At 34.4% G+C, this 19,311-nt stretch overlaps 1 protein-coding gene and 2 pseudogenes across 2 annotated transcripts in view; 2 read left to right on the top strand and 1 right to left on the bottom strand.

Moving 5' to 3' along the window:
- Window positions 1–19,311, top strand: part of HS2ST1 (heparan sulfate 2-O-sulfotransferase 1) — a 200,920-nt gene that overhangs the window by 122,923 nt on the left and 58,686 nt on the right. The window lies entirely within an intron of this gene.
- Window positions 8,938–9,933, bottom strand: LOC129012525 (SUMO-activating enzyme subunit 2-like; annotated as a pseudogene).
- Window positions 10,004–12,635, top strand: LOC134739091 (SUMO-activating enzyme subunit 2-like; annotated as a pseudogene).

Genomic DNA, 19,311 nt, shown 5'->3' with positions numbered 1-19,311 from the left:
TGCTATCCTTTCTCTAGTCTTCCATCCCCGACAGGCCCGGATGTGTGATGTTCCCCTCCCTGTGTCCATGTGTTCTCATTGTTCAACTCCCACTTATGAGTGAGAACACTGGTTTTCTGTTCCTGTTAGTTTGCTGAGAATGATGGTTTCCAGCTTCATCCATGTCCCTGAAAAGGACATGAATTCATCCTGTTTTATGGCCACATCGTGGTGTATATGTGCCACAGTTTCTTTATCCAGTCTATCATTGATGGGCATTTGGGTTGGTTCCAAGTCTTTGCTATTGTGAGCAGTGCTGTAATAAACATTTGTGTGCATGTGTCTTTATAGCACATGATTCATAATCCGTTGGGTATATACCCAGTAATGGGATTGCTGAGTCAAATGGTATTTCTGTGTCTAGATCCTTGAGGAATTGCCACAATGGGAGACCAAAAGACTTTTAAGCACTGTTAATTTAATTGGGAAGATAAGAAATACTATTCACATTATACTTGAGATTTGAGATGGGCTTTGAAGGATGAATAGGATTTTTGACAGCAGTTGGAGGGAGGATATTCCAAGTGAAATGAATACTGAGCAAAGACTCAATGATGAGAAAACATGGACTAGGTTATATGGATGTAACAGTTTGGCTAGAATATTTGTGTAGGGAAAAAATAAAAGATATGCTGGAATGAAGTGAAAAGGTGTTTAGATATTTCCAATTTTGTAGAATTTTATTTTTAATTCAGTTGGTGTACTAATTGTAAAATTACCTTGACCAAACTGATATCAAGATGACAATGTCAACATTGCATACTCTTTGAAGACAGTTCTCATTTGCTGAATGAATGAATGAATGCTGACCCACACATTTTCAAGGAAAACCTTGGTTATGTTCAATACATGTATTTTAAAACTGAGGGAAGTATGTCCTTTCTGAGAGATTGTCATCAACATGGATAACTGAAAGGTTTTGATGCTTGAAAGGATAAGCTCCAAATATCTGGAACATTCACTTGTATATATCACTTCATTGCCCAATAGTATTTGTTAAATTAAACCTTAGGTAATAAAGTGCTAGGGTTCTTTTTCCTGTTCTAATGAAGTGAATATTGTAAATCAATTCATCTGTTTTGCTAATTTATCACATTCATGGGTGCTGACATTTTTTTTAATCTGCTCCCAACTTTTGCTTTATTGTCATTGAAATACGCTTTTCTTCTGGTGGTGAAAGTAGTATGTGAATGTTTAATATGTAATTCTATAATACTGTGAAATCTGCATATCTTGTTGTTCTGTTTTGCTAAAAAAGTGAGAAAATATTTCCCTGTGATGTGAAACAGCCATTGAAGTTTGGTGAGTTTACGAGTTGGATAACTATTATAATTACTCAGTGTATCTTGCTGTTGAAAAGCACAAGTTAAAATGTTTTCATTTCATTTATTCTACATGGTTGTGGTTATAAAATTATATGGCCCAATAAATCTGTACAATAAATGGCCTTTTAATATATATTTTTTAATTTTTAGAAATTAAAAGATTACAGAAAAGTCCAAAGGTTATGTCAGAATTATCAAACATTAATATTTTTGCATATTTAGCTATCCTTCTAAAATTACATCAATATCTTTAAAAATAGAATATTTCAAATAAAGTTGAAAATTTTTTTTTTTTACCACCATCTCCAATTCTGATCCTCTGTTTTGTATAAAGTAACCTATTATAAATTGGGTATGTATGTTCCTAGTACTTTTTTGGTATTTTTACTCACATTTGTGTAACCATACATTTTTTAATTTTTTATTTGCAGAGATGGTTATCATAGTGAATGTATTCTACAACTTGCATTTATTCACTCAGTAATTCTGATATCTAGCCATCTTGATACTTCCAGATGTAGTTCATTCTTTTAACTGCTAAGTAGCATATATCTATAATATATCTCTAACAGATTTTATAGATTGTCTGCAGTTATGAGCAGTTCATCTGTCAACATTTTTCTTCATATTTTCTTATACATTCAAGCAAATGTTTTTCTAGTAGGTGCCTAGAAATAAAATTGCATGGCATATGACAGTGAAAATCTTTATATTGTTAATGATTAATATACTTTAACCAATAGTTTTTTAGTCATAAATGACTGTAGACTCTTTCTTAATATTATAGTTTTTAAAACTTGTCAAATTTTATTTAGTCAGGTCACAACCATCTGTTTGATCAAGGTGGATTTGGTCTGTCCTATGACAATATGTTGTATTCTTAACAATCAGCAGTTATCTCATAATCTTGTAACTACTGAGGAAAGTAGTGAAATAAATGGATGGATGCACATGCACAGATGGGCAAAGTCTATCACTAGCACTGAAATAATTATTTTAAGTACATGCCATATTTAACTGTGTCGATACATTTTGAGTTTGGGGATGCCATCCTAGAAACTGAATATACATGTAAATAATTAAACTGTTGTATATTATTCCAACAAGTACATTTAGGGTACTGTCGTAAAACATTTTCAAAATTAAATGTCAAATGGAAATTCAAATTCAATAAAATTAAGGATTATAAAACTAAAGCTAAGCATGTTGTATGTAACAGAAGTTATTCTGGAAAGTCTTGCAAAAATTAGAATTTGCATCCATATTGTGAATTACTGTACTGCTTTAAAAAGGAACAAGGAAGGTATTTATGTTTTGATGTAGAAAGATCTTGAAGATCTATTTAAGTTACATAAAGGCAAGACAAAGGAAAGTACATATTGTCCTAATATTTGTGTAAAAATGAGGTAAGTATTTGTTTTAACTTACATATACGTGAAGTGATCTCTGAACCAAAAACTAATAATAGTGATTATGTGTTGTGAAGGTTGGGAATTGGGCAGATAGATACAGAACAAGAGAGAAACTAAAAAAAAAAAAAATGGATTCTGACAGAGAAACTTTTTACATACCTTTAAAAAAATACCTTTTCACATTTGAAGCCTTGAGTATATTGCCGTTTTTTTAAAAAAAGTAATCTATAATTTTAATATAATTTCTATTGTATACAATTGAAAAGTATCTTTAAATTTCCCATGTATATGGAAAAAATAAATTAGTAAAAACACTCATGAGCCAAATGATAACTTTGGCTGAACCCTGTACTGATATGGAAGGTAATAATGATATGTGGGTTAGTAATAAAGCACCTCTTGTTTGGTAATTGTAAGGGTTCTAGTTTTCAAAATGGCAGTTTGTGACTTTCCACATCCTCTTCCGGTGGTGGATTTCTGGCCAGTTGGATGACAGAAATACAGGGCTTGCTAAAAGTTAAAGTATCTTGGCAGTTCTGGAAAGAGATCATCTAAACCACCAGCCAATGCTACCTCAGCAATATTACCAATAACCAGTTGTTCACTAAGAACCGGTCAGGGTGGGGTGTGGACCGTAGGTATCTTTGCTATTCTGGACTGTTAGTTTGCTTCCTGGTGTGCCTCTGCTTATCCTTTCTTCCTCTCAGTTTCATTGGGATCCTCAGCTATTGAGTTCTGTCCTGGTGCATTCCAGCCCCAGTGCAAAAGAATAGGAATGAGCATCTAACACATCCATCTCTGAATGCAGAAGAGGTTGAAGTATAACAACCTTATTCATTATTATTACTTGCTTAATGAATTTCTGGATTTTTATTATCTGTCATTAAATATCCAGGACAGGTGTCATCCATTTATCCTTGTATCAGTTCAATAATCTATTCAGTGAATATCAGAACTGGGTGACATCCTGATTTTACCACTTACTGGCTCTGTGGCACTGGCTGTGGTTTTATCCTCACAGAGCTTCAGTTGCTTCATCTTTAGAGTTTGACCAATAGTAACTAATTAAACAGGTAGGTGGAAGATACCATACATAAAGTTTCTAGACTAGGTGCCAAAGCATAGGAGTCGCTCAAGAGATGGTAGCTGAAAAAGGAAGTTTCTCACAGTTTTTGACGGTGTATAGAGTGACAGTATTCAATGCAAGTAGTGTCTATATTTGTGTAGTCTAGTTAGTGGCATTTTAAAATCCCATTGTAGGCTTTAAAAAAATCTGAGGGATTGAATTTTGTTCTTCTTACTATATTAGAAAAGAAGATTAAGAAGGAACAAAAGTAGTTTCCTTTTAATAGATCCATTAATGGAAAACAAGCAGATTTCTTTGGAATGAAAAATAATGGAAAGTTCATAGGCAAATGCTTGAAAAGCATTTTTCCCCATAGAGGACAGTTTAGAGATTTTAAGAAATAAGAGTCTCATGTTTGTGGAAAATTAGAAATAATACCTCCTTATTCTGATATAATTGAGCAAGAATTGAGGACTGAATTTCCTTTCTCTCTTTCCTCCTCCCTGCTCCCTGAACAGAGAGATTTTTGCCTTTCAAGGTCTCAGTCTGAGGATTTTTGCTTGATATAAGACCTGTATTCTTTTCTCATTCCGTTCCTGTGATATTTTAGAAGTATCCATTTCCTTCTAATATGTCCATTCTGCCCATCTTTGAAGTACCTATATCTCTAAATGACGCCTGTATTCACCAGTCTGAAGACTCTTCTGACTGGGTTTTGCAGGGGGCTTGTGGTGCATGGGGCATGGGGCATTGACTCAGCCAAGGTGCTTTGCAGGCTAGGCATAACTTATCCAGGTGAGGACAGGTACTACAAGGAAGTGAGAAGAATAATGTTCTGTGGCCCTTTCAGAACCTCAAGAATACCTTGGCAGATCCAAGCCCTCTGCTTATAGAATGTTAGCAGTAGTAGAGCGTGATTCCTGTAATTAGGCACATAGGCAAGAGTTAAGTAAAAAGTCCGGAATATTAACCTTAAAAAGGAAGACTTGGTAGCACAGAATATCTGTGTCTCAGGGAAAAAAGCCAGTAGGCATGTTCTGTGACACCTCAAAAAACTGTAAAAGGTGGAAAGTAGTACAATTTCCAAGAATTAGTTAGCTCTTCAGAGGAGAGTGAGTTCCCCACCATTGGCGTTACTGAAGGAAAAAGAAGGGCAACCACTTTTCAGGGTTATTGAAGGAATTTACCCATCAGATTCATTTTGATCTCAATAACTACTAAGCTCTCCTTTGTCTTAAAGATTAAATAATTTTTCAAATTAGATTCATTTTTTACCTTTTATCTATTGGACAGTTTTTACATCAGTGTTTTATTTAGCATCATTCTGATTGTTGTTTACTTTTTAAAGGGGAGAAGGAGAAAAGGGGAGAGGAAAGGAAGACCACATTAAATTCCCAAATAAAAGAAGCAGTACAATCTGGGAAAAATAGTGAGACCTTGTCTCTACTAAAAAAAAAGAAAAAAAAGCAGGCACCTGTACTCCTAGCTACTCCAGAGGATGAGGTGGGAGGATTGCTTGAGCCAGGTTTTTGAGGCTACAGTGAGCTCTGATCATGCCACTGCACTCCAGTCTGGGTTACAGAATGAGATCCTGTCCCAAAAAGTATATATAAATTTCAAAAAAGAAGCAATAAATTGAATTTTAAAAATTAAATGTAAAATATTATGAACCTTCCCCTGTCCTTAACAAAATTTTAAGTGTATAGGACATTATTGTTAACACAACATTAAGCACAGTATTGTACAGCAGACCTCTAGAACTTTATCTTGCATAACTGACACTTTATACATATTAACAGCAACTGCTTCCCCACCTCAGTTCCTGGCAACCATCATTCTACTTTCTGCATCTATGAGTTTGACTATTTTAGACACTTCATCAGTGGAGGCATGCAGTATTTGTCCTTCTGTGACTGGCTTATTTCACTTGGCATAATGTTCTCAAGGTTCATCTGTGTTGTTGCATACGATGGAATTTCATTCTTTTAAAAGGCTGAATAATATTTTACTGTGTGTATATCACACAGTAAATCCATTTTATCCATTCATCTGTTGATGGACATTAAAGTTGTTTCTACATATTGGCTGTTGTGTACAATGCTTCATTGTACATATGGGAGTGCCACTATCTCTTAAAGATTCTGACTTCAGTTCTGTTAAAAAATTAAATACAGAACTACCATATCTCAGAAGTGGGATTGGTAGATCATATGTTAGTTCTGTGTTTAATTTTTTTAAAAGCATTTACCTTATTATTGTTTGGATATGCATTTCCCTGATGATTAGTGATGTCCAGCGTCTTCCTATACCTGTTAGTCGTTTGTGTGTCTTTGGAGAAGTGTCAATTCAAGTCCTTTGCCCATTTTTTAATTGAGATATTTGGAGTTTTTTTTGCTATTGAGTTATAGCAGTTTCTTATATGTTACAGTTATTAACCCCTTATCAGATACGTGATTAGCAAATATATTCTCCCATCTTGTAGGTTGCCATTTCATTGTTTCCTTTGCTATGCAGAAACTTTTTAGTTTGATACAGTCATGCTCCTTGTCTGTTTTTTCTTCTTTTGCCTGTGCTTTTGATGTCATAGCCAACAAATCGTTGCCAAGACCCATGTAATAAAAATTTCCCCCTATGTTCTAGGAATTTTACAGTTCTAGGTCCTTTGTTTCAGTCCTTAATCCATTTTTAGTTGGTATTGCTTTTTAAGGAAGCCGCTATTTTTAAAATAAAAATGAAAAACCCATCTCCTTTTTATATATACCTCCTCTTGATATTTTTTGGATAGATACACCTTCACTGTGCTAACTAGAGAGAGGAAGTACTCTTTTGCAATGCCTGCGAGGCATAACTAAACATAAAGGCCCTTTTCTTTCAGAAAAAATTGACTTCCTGATGAAAAGATCCTGTATTATTTAGTGTTTCCAGAATATCAAGATGATAAAGTATCACTGGAAATTATACATTTCCACAGTCATCATTGAATAGATTATAATTGGCGATATTTTGTAATTCTGTATATCTGGGAATATGTTAACTGAAATACTTTGTAAAAAGTATATGATTCATAGGAATTTACTCTTCTGACTTTTTGTTTACGAGCTTTACACCACATGAAAAAGTTAAATGACTACATGCTTCCTATAAAGCATGTCTGAAACCCAGCCCTCTCTAATCATGGTAGCCATTCAAAGTGAAGCTGAAGAGGAGCCATGCTATTATTCTTCCTTTCCCCCAGCGCTTTCAAGATTAGATTTTGCCAGAGAAATAACAGACACATCTGGTATAGGGGACACTTATAAGAAATCTTTCTATGTAGAGAACCATTTTATTAATTGTGCCTTCTAATTCAAAATATACTACAAAGTTAAATAAATGTGATTAGAAAGGCTCTTTGTGATAATTGTAAGTACTGTTTGATTGGGAGATGGGCTGATGGAGAGGGGAAATAATCTAGATTTATTTAATCAGAATTAGTCCTACATTGATGATTCTGGGTAAAAAATAATAAATTATGTAAGTTTAAGAACTATTAAACTTTTAAGATTAACAATGTAGAATACAGGGTCATTTTGTAGGTGGCTCTAAATTAAGCCTTTAGATTGAATCATTTTATGAGACCAAATAATCAGTTTAAAGTACCTTATGCTTTACCTGATTTAATAGTCAACAAAACATTTTATTCTAAATTTATTGTAAAGCAAGACAGTAATTGGATTTTTTATCCCCAAGAATCAACTGCTGGAGGTAACTTGTTTACTATATTCATGTAGTCGGAAGTGAAAAGTAACTGAAGACTTTATTGTTACAGTCTTGTCTTATATTCTATGTATGTCTGCGCCCTGCCTTAAGTGTGGTCGTTTGGAACTGAAATAACATCTTTCTTGTTGAAAAATGTGGATGTATCTGTCTTATGTGTATTAACAATGCTTCTGAAACATGACCTTACTGAATATATCAAGTCTTTCCATATATCAGCTTTAGTATTTATCAATAAATATATACAGGAAGCTATGAAATATATGTATAGAAATAAATATTTAATATTTTAGTTGGGTGACTATATTTGTACCATATTTTGTGAGAATAAATTTTCTTTGGATTATAATAGTAATTATTTTAGAAAATTTAGAAAAATGCTTTTGTATTTGAAGTCTCAGAGCAAGTAAGGTAAAATGCTGTAAAATTTATATAACCATTGAAATGTTAGGCTCACAACAAATCTTTGATAATCTGTATTCAGTTCAGCAGGCCAAGACACTGGGGAGGAGAAAGGTTCTGTGGTAGTAAATACTAGCACTATTTAGTCATATAATTTTGAAATGTGGCATTATTTTTGTTATGTAGAACTAGAAAATAAGAAAATAAAAATCATTAAATAAATAGCAGTAACAGACAGTACCGACATTTTTGGACATTACAGCTCTACTAGTTCTTAGCTTTCTAGTTGACACCATTACTATTTATTTATTCATTTAATTTTGTAACAAGGATGCTTATGCCATTTATTTGGTCCATAAGTATAGTCATTGAGTTTTACAAAACATCAACTATAAATAACCTGAAACTATAACAATACACAAAAATTGGCTTCATACACAGGCATACCAGGCAGTACAAACTGAAAACGTGAGTAAATTAACATTGTTTTACATTAATATACATAGTGCCATTTAACATTTAAAAACAAGTTTCAATACATAGCATTTGATACTTCTTTGAATCTGTTTCAGTCAGAGTATGAAAATGGTTAGATCTAGGCTAAAATTAATTCTTCTAGCCAAAAATAAAGGCATGATATTTATAACCAGGTATCAACTTAACCACAATATTTTGAAACTATTAATGATACCTAAGGGTATTTACATTAAAAAGGCAACATGCATTATGTTGTTTTATCTCATGACTGGTTATGCACATACTTTGTTCAAAGGGTTTTTAAAGCTATATTCCTACTTTCAGTATAGCATACTGCAGTGTGTCTAACAGTTATAGCAAAATGAATGCTTTCAAAGGGAGCAGAATCATTTTCAAGTCACTGGTGTCAATTTTTTCCCTTTGGAACAAAGGACATAACAAATAATCTGGTTCTGCCTAGATAAACTAAGTAGTAAGAGGGCTCTCTTTAGAGGCATTTCTGTTCAATCTAATGCTATGACATCATCAAGCTCTTCCTTCTGTTCTATACGTGACCTCTTTGCACTGAGATTCTCTTTCTCGTCTGATTTCCTCTTGTGGCTTCTCTCTTCTTCACTGACGTCAGCATTCTTTGAAGAATCTTCTTCATCCGAATCAACTGTGAGAACATAATCTTGCTCTTGAGCTGTGGAGGTGGAAGGCTGAGCTCCATCATTACTGCCATTGGTTATGCTTTTGGCAGCATCTTCAGCTTGTTTTGGCCCCACTGTTTCTGGGGCATCACCAACACTTCAAATTCAACATCCTTTCCTAGGTCTTCACTATGAAGGATGTTGATCAATAAAGTATAGTCCTGGAGGAAGTAATCTGCTTGAAGCCAGCTGCAATTTCTCATTCCAAATTCTGACAACTTCTTGCGATTATTAGCTTCTGTCTCTCTCTCTTCGGAAGATATTAGGATTGTTCCTTTCCCATCTTCAATTTGGACATCTGGTGCTACCACAGCAAATTTTTCTTTCACTACCTTGTCTTGTAAGGTGAGAACAGTCACTTTATGGACATTCAGCCATACAATCACCTCTGGTTTGCTGGCACATACATAACAATTGGGGTTGGGAGGATCCAGTGCACAAGGCACAAGAAACTGCTTTCTTGGATTTGGTTGTTTATTCAAAACAATTGTTCTGCACTGGTCTATTTTTCCTAATAAGATCTTCAATCTTTCCAATACCGTCAACCCAGCAATCACTGCATTAGTAGTAGCAATAGCAGGAATAATATCCCCTGCCATTGATTTGATATCAAATCTACTCTTCATATTCATACTGAAAATATGCATCCTGAGGTTTGTAGCAGAGGTGACAAAATCCATTGCATGTGGGTCATCCTTATCCCATATGAGCTCAGCTCCATCCCCCTTTTCTGCTAAATGAACTCTCAGAGTCTCAGTGCTGTGAGCTCCTCAAGAACCTTGTGCTCACCAGCTTCTCCCACATCGACCTGATTGATCTGGTTACTATTGATGTCAGCAACCTCAATAGTTTTTGTTTCAAAGGAAACATGTTGGAAGATCAAAGGCACAGGTTGCCAGGGAAAGTGCACTGCAGTTTTACCTGAAGGCTAATATGGTTGCCTACCATGACAGCATCATGAACCCTGACTATAATGTGGAATATTTTTGACAGTTTATATTGGTTATGAATGCTTTAGATAACAGAGCTGCCCAAAACCATGTTAATAGAGTGTGCCTGGCAGCTGGTGTTCCTCTTATTGAAAGTGGAACTGCTGAGTATCTTGGACAAGTAACTACTATCAAAAAGGGTGTGACCAAGTGTTATGAATGTCATCCTAAGCCAACCCAGAGAACCTCTCCTGACTGTACAATTTGTAACACACCTTCAGAACCTATACATTGCATCTTTTGGGCAAAGTACTTAAGAAGTATCTCCTGACAGAGCTGACCCTGAAGCTGCCTGGGAACCAACAGAAGCCAAAGCCAGAGCTAGAACATTCTAATAAAGAAGGTGACATTAAACGTATTTCCACTAAGGAATGGGCTAAATCAACTGGATATAATCCAGTTAAACTTTTTACCAAGCTTTTTAAAGATGACATCAGGTATCTGTTGATAATGGACAAACTATGGCAGAAAAGGAAACCTCCAGTTCTGTTGGACTGGGCTGAAGTACAAAGTCAAGGAGAAGAAACGAATGCATCAGATCAACAGAATGAACCCCAGTTAGGCCTGAAAGACCAGCAGGTTCTAGATGTAAAAAGCTGTGCACATTGTTTTTATTTATTTTTGAGATGGAGTGTAGCTCTGTTGCCCAGGCTGGAGTGCAATGGTGAGATCTCGGCTCACCTCTGCCTCGCAGGTTCAAGTGATTCTCCTGCCTCAGCCTCCCAAGTAGCTGGGATTACAGGTGCCCACCACCACGCCCAGCTAATTTTTGTATTTTTAGTAGAGACGGGGTTTCGCCATGTTGACCAGGCTGGTCTCGAACTCCTGACCTCAGGCAATCCATCTGCCTTGGCCTCCCAAATTGCTCAGATTACAGGCGTGAGCCATCGCACCCGGCCTACCATTACCATTTCTATCCTCATTATTTTTATTTTATTGATTCCCTAGAAAGCAAACATAGGAAATCCCAAAGTGCTGGGATTACAGGCGCAAGCCACCGCGCCCAGCCTATATGTTTAACTTTTTAAGAAATTGTCCATCTGTTTTCCATAATGGTTGTCTCATTTTATATTCCCACCAGCAGTTCATGAGAATTCCAGTTACCCCACATTCTTGACAAGTCTCGGTATGACCAGTCTTCAATTTTAGACATTCTTACAAATTTTTGTGTTATCTCATTGTAGTTTTCCTTTTATTTTCTCTAATGACAAATGTCTTTCATCTTATCTGCATATCTCTTTTTTGGGGAAGTGTCCAAATCTTTAGTTCATTTAAAAAAATGGACTGGCTATTTTCTCATTAGGTTGTAAGATACACATTTTTTCTTGATATGATACAAATTTTTTGTTGGCTATACAGTTCACAAATATTTTTTCCTTTATGTGGCTTTCCTTTTCATTTCTGTATGTTTTAATTTCAGTGAAGTCCACTGTATTGATGTTTGTTTTTGTAGTTCTTGTTTACTGTGTCGTATTTAAGAAATCTTTGCCAAACCGAAAATTACTAGGATTGTTTCTTCTATAAGTTGTATAATTTTAGCTCTTATATTTAGGTCTGTGATTCATTTTAAATTCATTTTTGTATATGATGTGAAGAATGAAGAATGAAGATTCCCTTAAAAAAATGGCTATCCATTTGTTCCCATACTATTTGTTGAAGAGGTGATCATTTTCTTCATTGAACTATCTTACCAAGTTTTTCTAAAATCAATTGATCATATTTGTATCCAAGTTTTTCTAAAATCAATTGATCATATTTGTATAATTATATTTCTGGATTCACTATTCTGTTCCATTGATCTGGATGTCTGTCTTTATGCCAGTACAATACTGTCTGGATTACTGTAACTTGATAACCAGTCTTGAGATAAGGTAGTGTAAATCCTTCAATTTTTTTATTTTTCAATTTGTTTTGCCTATTCCAAATTATTTACATTTCCATATTAGTTGGTCAATTCATACCAAAAAGTGTCCTGGGATTTTGATTGGGATTGCATGGCATCTGTATATAAATTTTGGGAGAATTGACATCTTAACAGTAGTCTTTCAATCATGAATGTGGCATATCTATTTAGATCTTATTTAATTTTTCTCAGCAGAGTTTTATAATTTTTACTGTATGGTCTTGTACATCTTATTGCAAATTTATTTATAGTTTTGTGGTACTGTACATGGTATTTTTAATGTGAATTTCTGATTATCTGTTATTAGTAATATACAATTGATTTAGGTATATTGATTTTTATATCCTGCAACCTTGCTAAACTCATTAATTCTCGCAGCTTTTTTGTTAGATTCTTTTGGAATTTGTACACATTCAGTCATGCTGTCTGTTACAAAAGACAGTTTTACTTCTTGCTCTCTAATCTGTGTGCCTTTCTTCTTCTTGCCTTATTGCACAGGCTAGAGCCTCCAAGACAGTGTTGTGTAAAACTGATGAGGGTGGACATCCTTGCCTCATTCACGGTTTTAGGGTGAAAGTATCCAGTCTGTCTTTCAGTAAAGTATGATACCAGCTGAACATTTTTACAGATATCCTTTTATTAGTTTGAGGAAGTTCCCTTCTATTCCCAGTTTGCTGAGATTTTTATCATGCTTCTAGTCCCAGTTTGCTGAGATTTTTATCATGCTTCTAGTCCCAGTTTGCTGAGATTTTTATCATGAATTGATGTTGGATTTTGTTTATGTGCATGTATTAAGATGAATACATGGTCTTTAGCTTGTTTAATAAGGTAAGTTACTTTGACTTTTGCATGTTAAACCAATCTGTATCCTTGGGATAAACTACATAGGTATGATAATTGTCCTTTCATTTCACTAAATTTTGTTAATTTTTGCCTCTATAAGGGATTTCATGTCTGATTTTGGTATCAAAGGCTGGCTTCAGAGACTCAATTGGAAAGCGTTTTCTCCTTTTCAGTTTTCTTCAAGAGTTTGTGTTGATGTTTTCTTATGTTGGTATTTTTGGTATTGGTATTTTTTTTGTTTGGTAGAATTTTCTAAAGCCGTTTGGGCCTTTTGTTTATCTGTGAGAAAGATTTGTTTTCATTTTTTGTGCGAAGGTTTTTTATCTATACATTTAATAGATTTAAAAGGTTATTCTGTTTAGCTATCTGTGAGCTTCGTTAATTTTTGTGTTTCAAGGAATTTAGCAATTTATTAAGTTTATTGGCTACAGTTGCTTATAATATTCCTTTATTGTCTGTAGTATTCTCTCCTTTGTCATTTCTGATATTAATAATTTGTATCTTCTCTTTTTTTTCTTACTAGTCTGGCTAGAAGTTTATCAGCTTTATTGATTTTTTTTTTTTTTTGGCACAAAGAACTAGCTGTGGTTTAGGTCATTGATGTTAGAACTGCCTTGTTTTCTAATATGATCATGTAGTGCTGTATGTTTCCCTTAAAGCACTGCTTCAGTTACATCTCACAATTTTGCTGTTTTTGTTTTATTAGGTTCAAAATACTTTTCTACTTTCCTTTTTGTTTTTTTCTTTGTCCTGTGGGTTACTTGAAGTGTGTTATTTAGTCCAAGTATTTGTGGACATTTCAAATGTCTTTTCTGTTATTTTAAATTTAATTCTGTTTTAGTCAGAGAACATATTTTGTATGATTTGAGTACTTTCAAATATTTTGAACCTTGTTTTATAACTGAGAATATGGTCTATCTTATCAAATGTTCCATGTACACTTGAAAAGAATGTGTATCTGCATTCTGGATGGAGTGTTCTCTAAATGCCAATTGGCTAATTAGTTGATGATATTGTTCAAATTTGCTGTATCTTAGTGATTTTCTGTTTACTATCAATTGTTGTGAGCATGATGGTGAAATCTTTGATTATACTTGCAGATTTGTCTATTTTTCCTGTGAGCTTTTAATTCATATGTTTTTAAAACTCTTTTATAAAGGTACAAAATTGTTTAGGATTGTTATGTCTTTTTGATAAATTGACCCCTTTATCATTATGAAATGATCCTTTTTATCCTTGCCAGTATTCTTTACTCAGAAATCCATTTGTCATTAATATGGCTACACCAGCTTTTTTTGATTTGTGATAACATGATATATCTTTTCTCATCCTTTTCCTTTTAGGTTATTTAATGTTTCTCTCATTTAAAGTGGTTTTCTTGTGGTCAGGATATAGTTGAATCTTGCTTTTTTATCTAGTCTGACAATCTCAGCCTTTTCTATGGTGTGTATGGGTCCTGATAATTAGTACATTATCTTTTAATGTGCAAATATAAATGTTAGTAATTATAAATTAAGATTTAAGAATTTGAATAATTTGATAGATCCCATCAAGTAATCTTATTCCTAAAATTTCTATTTTCTTTGTTTTTCAAACTTTGTTTTATTTAGACTTATTATTTCTAGGTTATCTTAGGCCACCAAAAAAAAGCCAAAATTGGGAAATAAACTGGGACTACATTAGAAATAAAATGGCCTCCAAATATGAGAGATTATGCTACAGAGACTCCTGTAAAATTTTAGCTATAAAAGGGTAAAATGGAGAATGGTACCCACAGGGTCACACACCAGAGTCAACAAATGTTGACTCCAGTGTTGCTTTCTAATATCTTCTGTTTGTTATTGATTTTAGACTACCTGCTCTTATATCACCTTGGGAGCTTTTAAGAAATACAGATTCCCCAGTCCCATGGAATTTGTTATACCCTGTAATCTATTTTAAGGTAATGTAACTTTCCATGTGATTCTTAAATTACTCTAGGGTCAGAAATCATGGTCCTGCCCTAGTTATCTGACCATTTTAATCTCTGACTTTTCTGCCACTTTCACTCCCTCCTACAGAGTCTTGGCACCATTAGAGGAAAAAACCTCTGAAGATTAGTCAGGTGTGATATACCTAGAATATTGTACTAAACAGTCTTGACATGTATGGAGCTTTAGCTTTGACTGTGCTATATGTATCATTAGGTTGGTAGAGATCAAATCACCTCAGACCTTCACTTTTAACATTATCCTTCACTTCCTTTTAACATTTCTTAGATTGTGAAGAACTCTGTCTCCCATATGGTTTAATTTAGTATGCTATATTATTTTTATTAAGCAAATTTGTGTGTCTGCTGTATACTGGGTAATAATGGTCATCACCTTTCTTTCAGAGAAAGAAGTAGCTTTTAAACAAGTTATGCTGTCCTCCCCCAAAAAGTTACATTAATTCTACCTGATTTTTTTTTTCAGTTTTCGTGGTTTGATTGGTTCCAGTGTTCAATTAGAATGTACTTAAATTTATGTTGCCTAATTCAAATAGATTAATGGGGATGAGGCAGAGTAACTCAGAACAAACAGTTTTGAGTTACTTTGCCTTATCCCCATTAATTTTATCAACCCATACCTTTTCATAATGATCATAATTTTATTTCTGGCATAGGAAAATAAGCCAAAAATATTAATGGATTTAAAAAGCTAATATATAGGGTATGTAAAGATCAACAAATTATTTTAAAGTAGATATTAAAATGTCTATTGTATAGTAAGTGTTCAGTAGTCTGCAAGATAAAGAATATTCTACTTGAGAATTTTTTTCTTACACTTGTTTCATATAATTAAAATTCAGTAAAACACAATTAAAACTCAAATTATGGTCAAGCATTAGTTTTTGTCGATTGATACAACTGTCCAGCATTTTACTCATCATTATTGAGAATATCAATTATCATTGCATTGTGGGCATGTTGAAGTGTCACTAGTAAAGAATTGTAGTTTACAGGATCCTGAATAATGGTTATTTTTTGTTACACAAGACAAATGCAAAGGAAGACAGTTTTTGGAAATCGATGTTTAAAAAAGAACATCTTTAGAATATTAATAATACCTGTGACTAAGATTCATTAAAAATACAAATTCAACTGAAAAGCTATAACAGTTTCTCAGAAGATACAAAGCTGTAAAATATAAAAAGTTTTAGGCCAGGTGCAATGGTTTACACCTGTAATCCCAGCATCTTGGGAGGCTGAGGTGGGCTAATCGCTTGAGCCTAGGAGTTTGAGACCAGCCTGGGCAACATGCTGAAACCCTGTATCTACAAAAAATACAAAAATTAGCCAGGCATGGTAGCGCACACCTGTAGTCCCAGCTACGCCGGAAGCTGAGGTGAGAGGATCACTTGAGCCTGGGAGGTCGAGGCTGCAGTGAGCCCTAATCATGCCACTGCAGTGCAGGCTAGGTGACAGAGTGAGACCCTGTCTCAAAAAGAAATTTTTTTTAACTCACTTTTTTAGTCTTAACAATGGGTAGTGTACAATCTACTTGAACTTCAGTTTTTAACTAGTAAGCCAGGACTGGAAATTGTAGTTAATCAGAATTTCTTCATATATACGTGAATGTTCCTAAATGAATATCTTTAACATGGTTCTTGAATTCTTGGTTGTACCCCAAAAATATTTCAGTTTAAAAGGGTGTGGGGCAATGACCATGATTCAGAATTAATTAATGTTGCATTTTCAAAGGGTTTTGTAACAGTTTATGCTCAAGAACAATGTAAACATTTCACTTGTGCTTTCCGTAATGATGGTTACAGCATGCTTTAAGGAGGAACTGACTAGCCTTAGGAGACGTAGTGGTTGGTGGCGAGCTGTGAGGAAGATGGGAAATCCAGTTAGTCCAGTAGAATCAGTGCCATGAGTTAAAGGGTAATGGATGTGATGACCAGAATACCCTCACAACTAGTTTATACCATTAAGTTGTTTTTCACAGATCTAAGGTATATCTAAAGTTCCAATTAATGGGTACAAATTAATTAGTTACATGGAAAAGATAATATTCTGTATCTGTCTTCTTAATAAGCCAACAGAAGTGCCCTCTAGAACACTGATTCTCAAAGTGTTCCTGGACCATCATATCAGCATTGGGAACTGGATTGGCAAATTCTTAGTCCCTGGAGTTAGTAGCTAGGGAATGTGGGAAGGCAGGAATTTGTATTTTAACAAATGCTCCAAGTAATTCTGATGCATGCTCAATTTGAGAACCACTGCTCTAGAATATGATGCATATCAAACTCCAGTAAAATAGTAGCAAGTTTTCAGCATTGCTAATTCTAATTTTCAACAGCTGCTGCATTAGGTTTTCGTTAATGATACCCAAACCCAGCTGGAGTTGAATCCTAGTTACTTCTTATTCTTTTTACTTGCTAGTGAGTGGAGCACCAGGTGCAGTTGTTGAAGTGTGAAAATAATTTAGCTTTGTAGACAGTTCTGGCATTTCTTTCTTGATTTTGAAAATGCTTTAATCTTCTTGGTATGATATTTATTTCAACAATCAAAGCACATCTATTTTAATGGCAGTATGGACTTCTGCTAAGAATTTAAGGAAATCTCTGAATATTCCTACTAGTTTAATATCAAAATTAATATTTTAGCTGAATTACAAAGCTTACATATAATTTACTCCTATTTTATTTTTCCACCAGTATGTGCATTAAAAAATTTTTAATGTCTTCCTGAATAATTTACTTTCAACCTTCTTCACATCTTCTACAATATTATGTTTAGTTTTACTTTGAAAAAAATGCTAGCAGAGATTTTAGTTAAATGCATTCTTAGTAAGGTCCAGCTGTGTGCTTTGTGAGTTGCAAAACTCATGAGTCCTTCAAAAAACATTTTAAAGGCATGTCAGTGAGACATGAAGCTAGCATTTATCTGCTGCAGTATACTTTGAGTATTTACAAGTGGACAACGTGGTCAGAGCACTTAAAATGTTTGTTAATAGATTAGTACATGATCTTGCAGTGATAGTGCAGATTTGTTTTTGGTTGTATTGCACATATGTTATAGGTAGTGTTGGTAATACAGATATTTAGAACCAAAAGCTGATGAATTCAAAATTCTCTTTTGATGTTTAAAAATAAAAATTAAAAATTAAGTGAAAAATAAAGTTCTCTTTTTTTAACTCTGTATCTTCATGATCTCATTTACTCCTTTTACATCAGCTGATGCCTTTGTGTTGCGACTCTTAATTTCTATCTTTAGTTCAGAACTTTCTCCTGAGATGTATATCTTCTGTAACCTACATATTACTACCTGGATGTTCCATGGGCAGATGAAATTCACTGTGTCTGAAACTGATAATCCAAGTCTCTTCCTCATACTAAGCCTGTAAATACGTATGGAATCAGAGTTACATTAATAGCCTGTTTTTCATTATTATAATAGGTCAAATAGCCTATTTTGGCCATTACCCTAGATGTTTGCACAGGGCTTCATTTTCCATTGAAATTCCTTTCTAATATTTCTGAAACTCTTCTAGAGATATCTCATGTGGGTTTTTTTGTTTGTTTTTTAAAAAGCAGACTCCCCTCCACCCATAAGAATCGGCTTTGTTACCTGCGTGTCCATAGAACAACTATCTCTAATCAAGCATCATCATCTCTGCTGCTTCCCCAAGAGGAAATGCCAGAAAGTATGGGAGCCTTCATGGTGCTAAGATTGATGTCACGTTTCATGTAGAAATGGAGAACGTTCTCCTATGTCCTCACTAATGTCATACTTTATCACTTGTGAACCTGCTTTATGTGCCTGTGTGAAGAAATGGCAAACTATATACCAGCTATTCATGCATTTCTTCCCCTAGTATGTTTTTATTGCTAGGAAGCAACTGCCCACCAAGGATTAAATTTCTCACCACAACCCCTGCATCTAGGTAGGGCCATATGACTAGTGTTTGCCAAGATAATTAAGAAATGTTTGTGCTTTCTGCACTCTATCGGCCAGCTGGATCAAAAGACTTCAAGGTACTGGGGAGAATGGCAAAGTCAGGAGAGGAAAGGAGCATAATTCCTTGAATTACTGCCTAAAAGGCCGTCTGCCAACCAGGAACACTCACATTAGTACTTGAGCAAGAACTAAACTTCTTGTGTAGTAAACAATCGAGATTTCATTACAACAGCTGATGTTTCCCTAATTAATACAGTGCCCCCTTTATATTACAAAGCCTTTCTTTGAAACAGCTCCTTAATCATTTCCCTGCATTCCCTTTCTCTAAAAACTCAAACACATAAATATCTGGAAATTCATGGGTCTGGGAGGGAACAGATGCCATATTACATTGTAATGCAGAACTTTTCTGCCATTGTGCCCTCCCCATCCTATTCTCTAGACCTGTTAGGCTTGGATATTGTTCTTACACAAGCTTGAAATA

This window comes from Pongo pygmaeus, chromosome 1, assembly GCF_028885625.2.
Source record: "Pongo pygmaeus isolate AG05252 chromosome 1, NHGRI_mPonPyg2-v2.0_pri, whole genome shotgun sequence".
NCBI classification, from domain to species: domain Eukaryota; kingdom Metazoa; phylum Chordata; class Mammalia; order Primates; family Hominidae; genus Pongo; species Pongo pygmaeus.
This window is presented reverse-complemented; position numbering and strand designations above follow the sequence as displayed.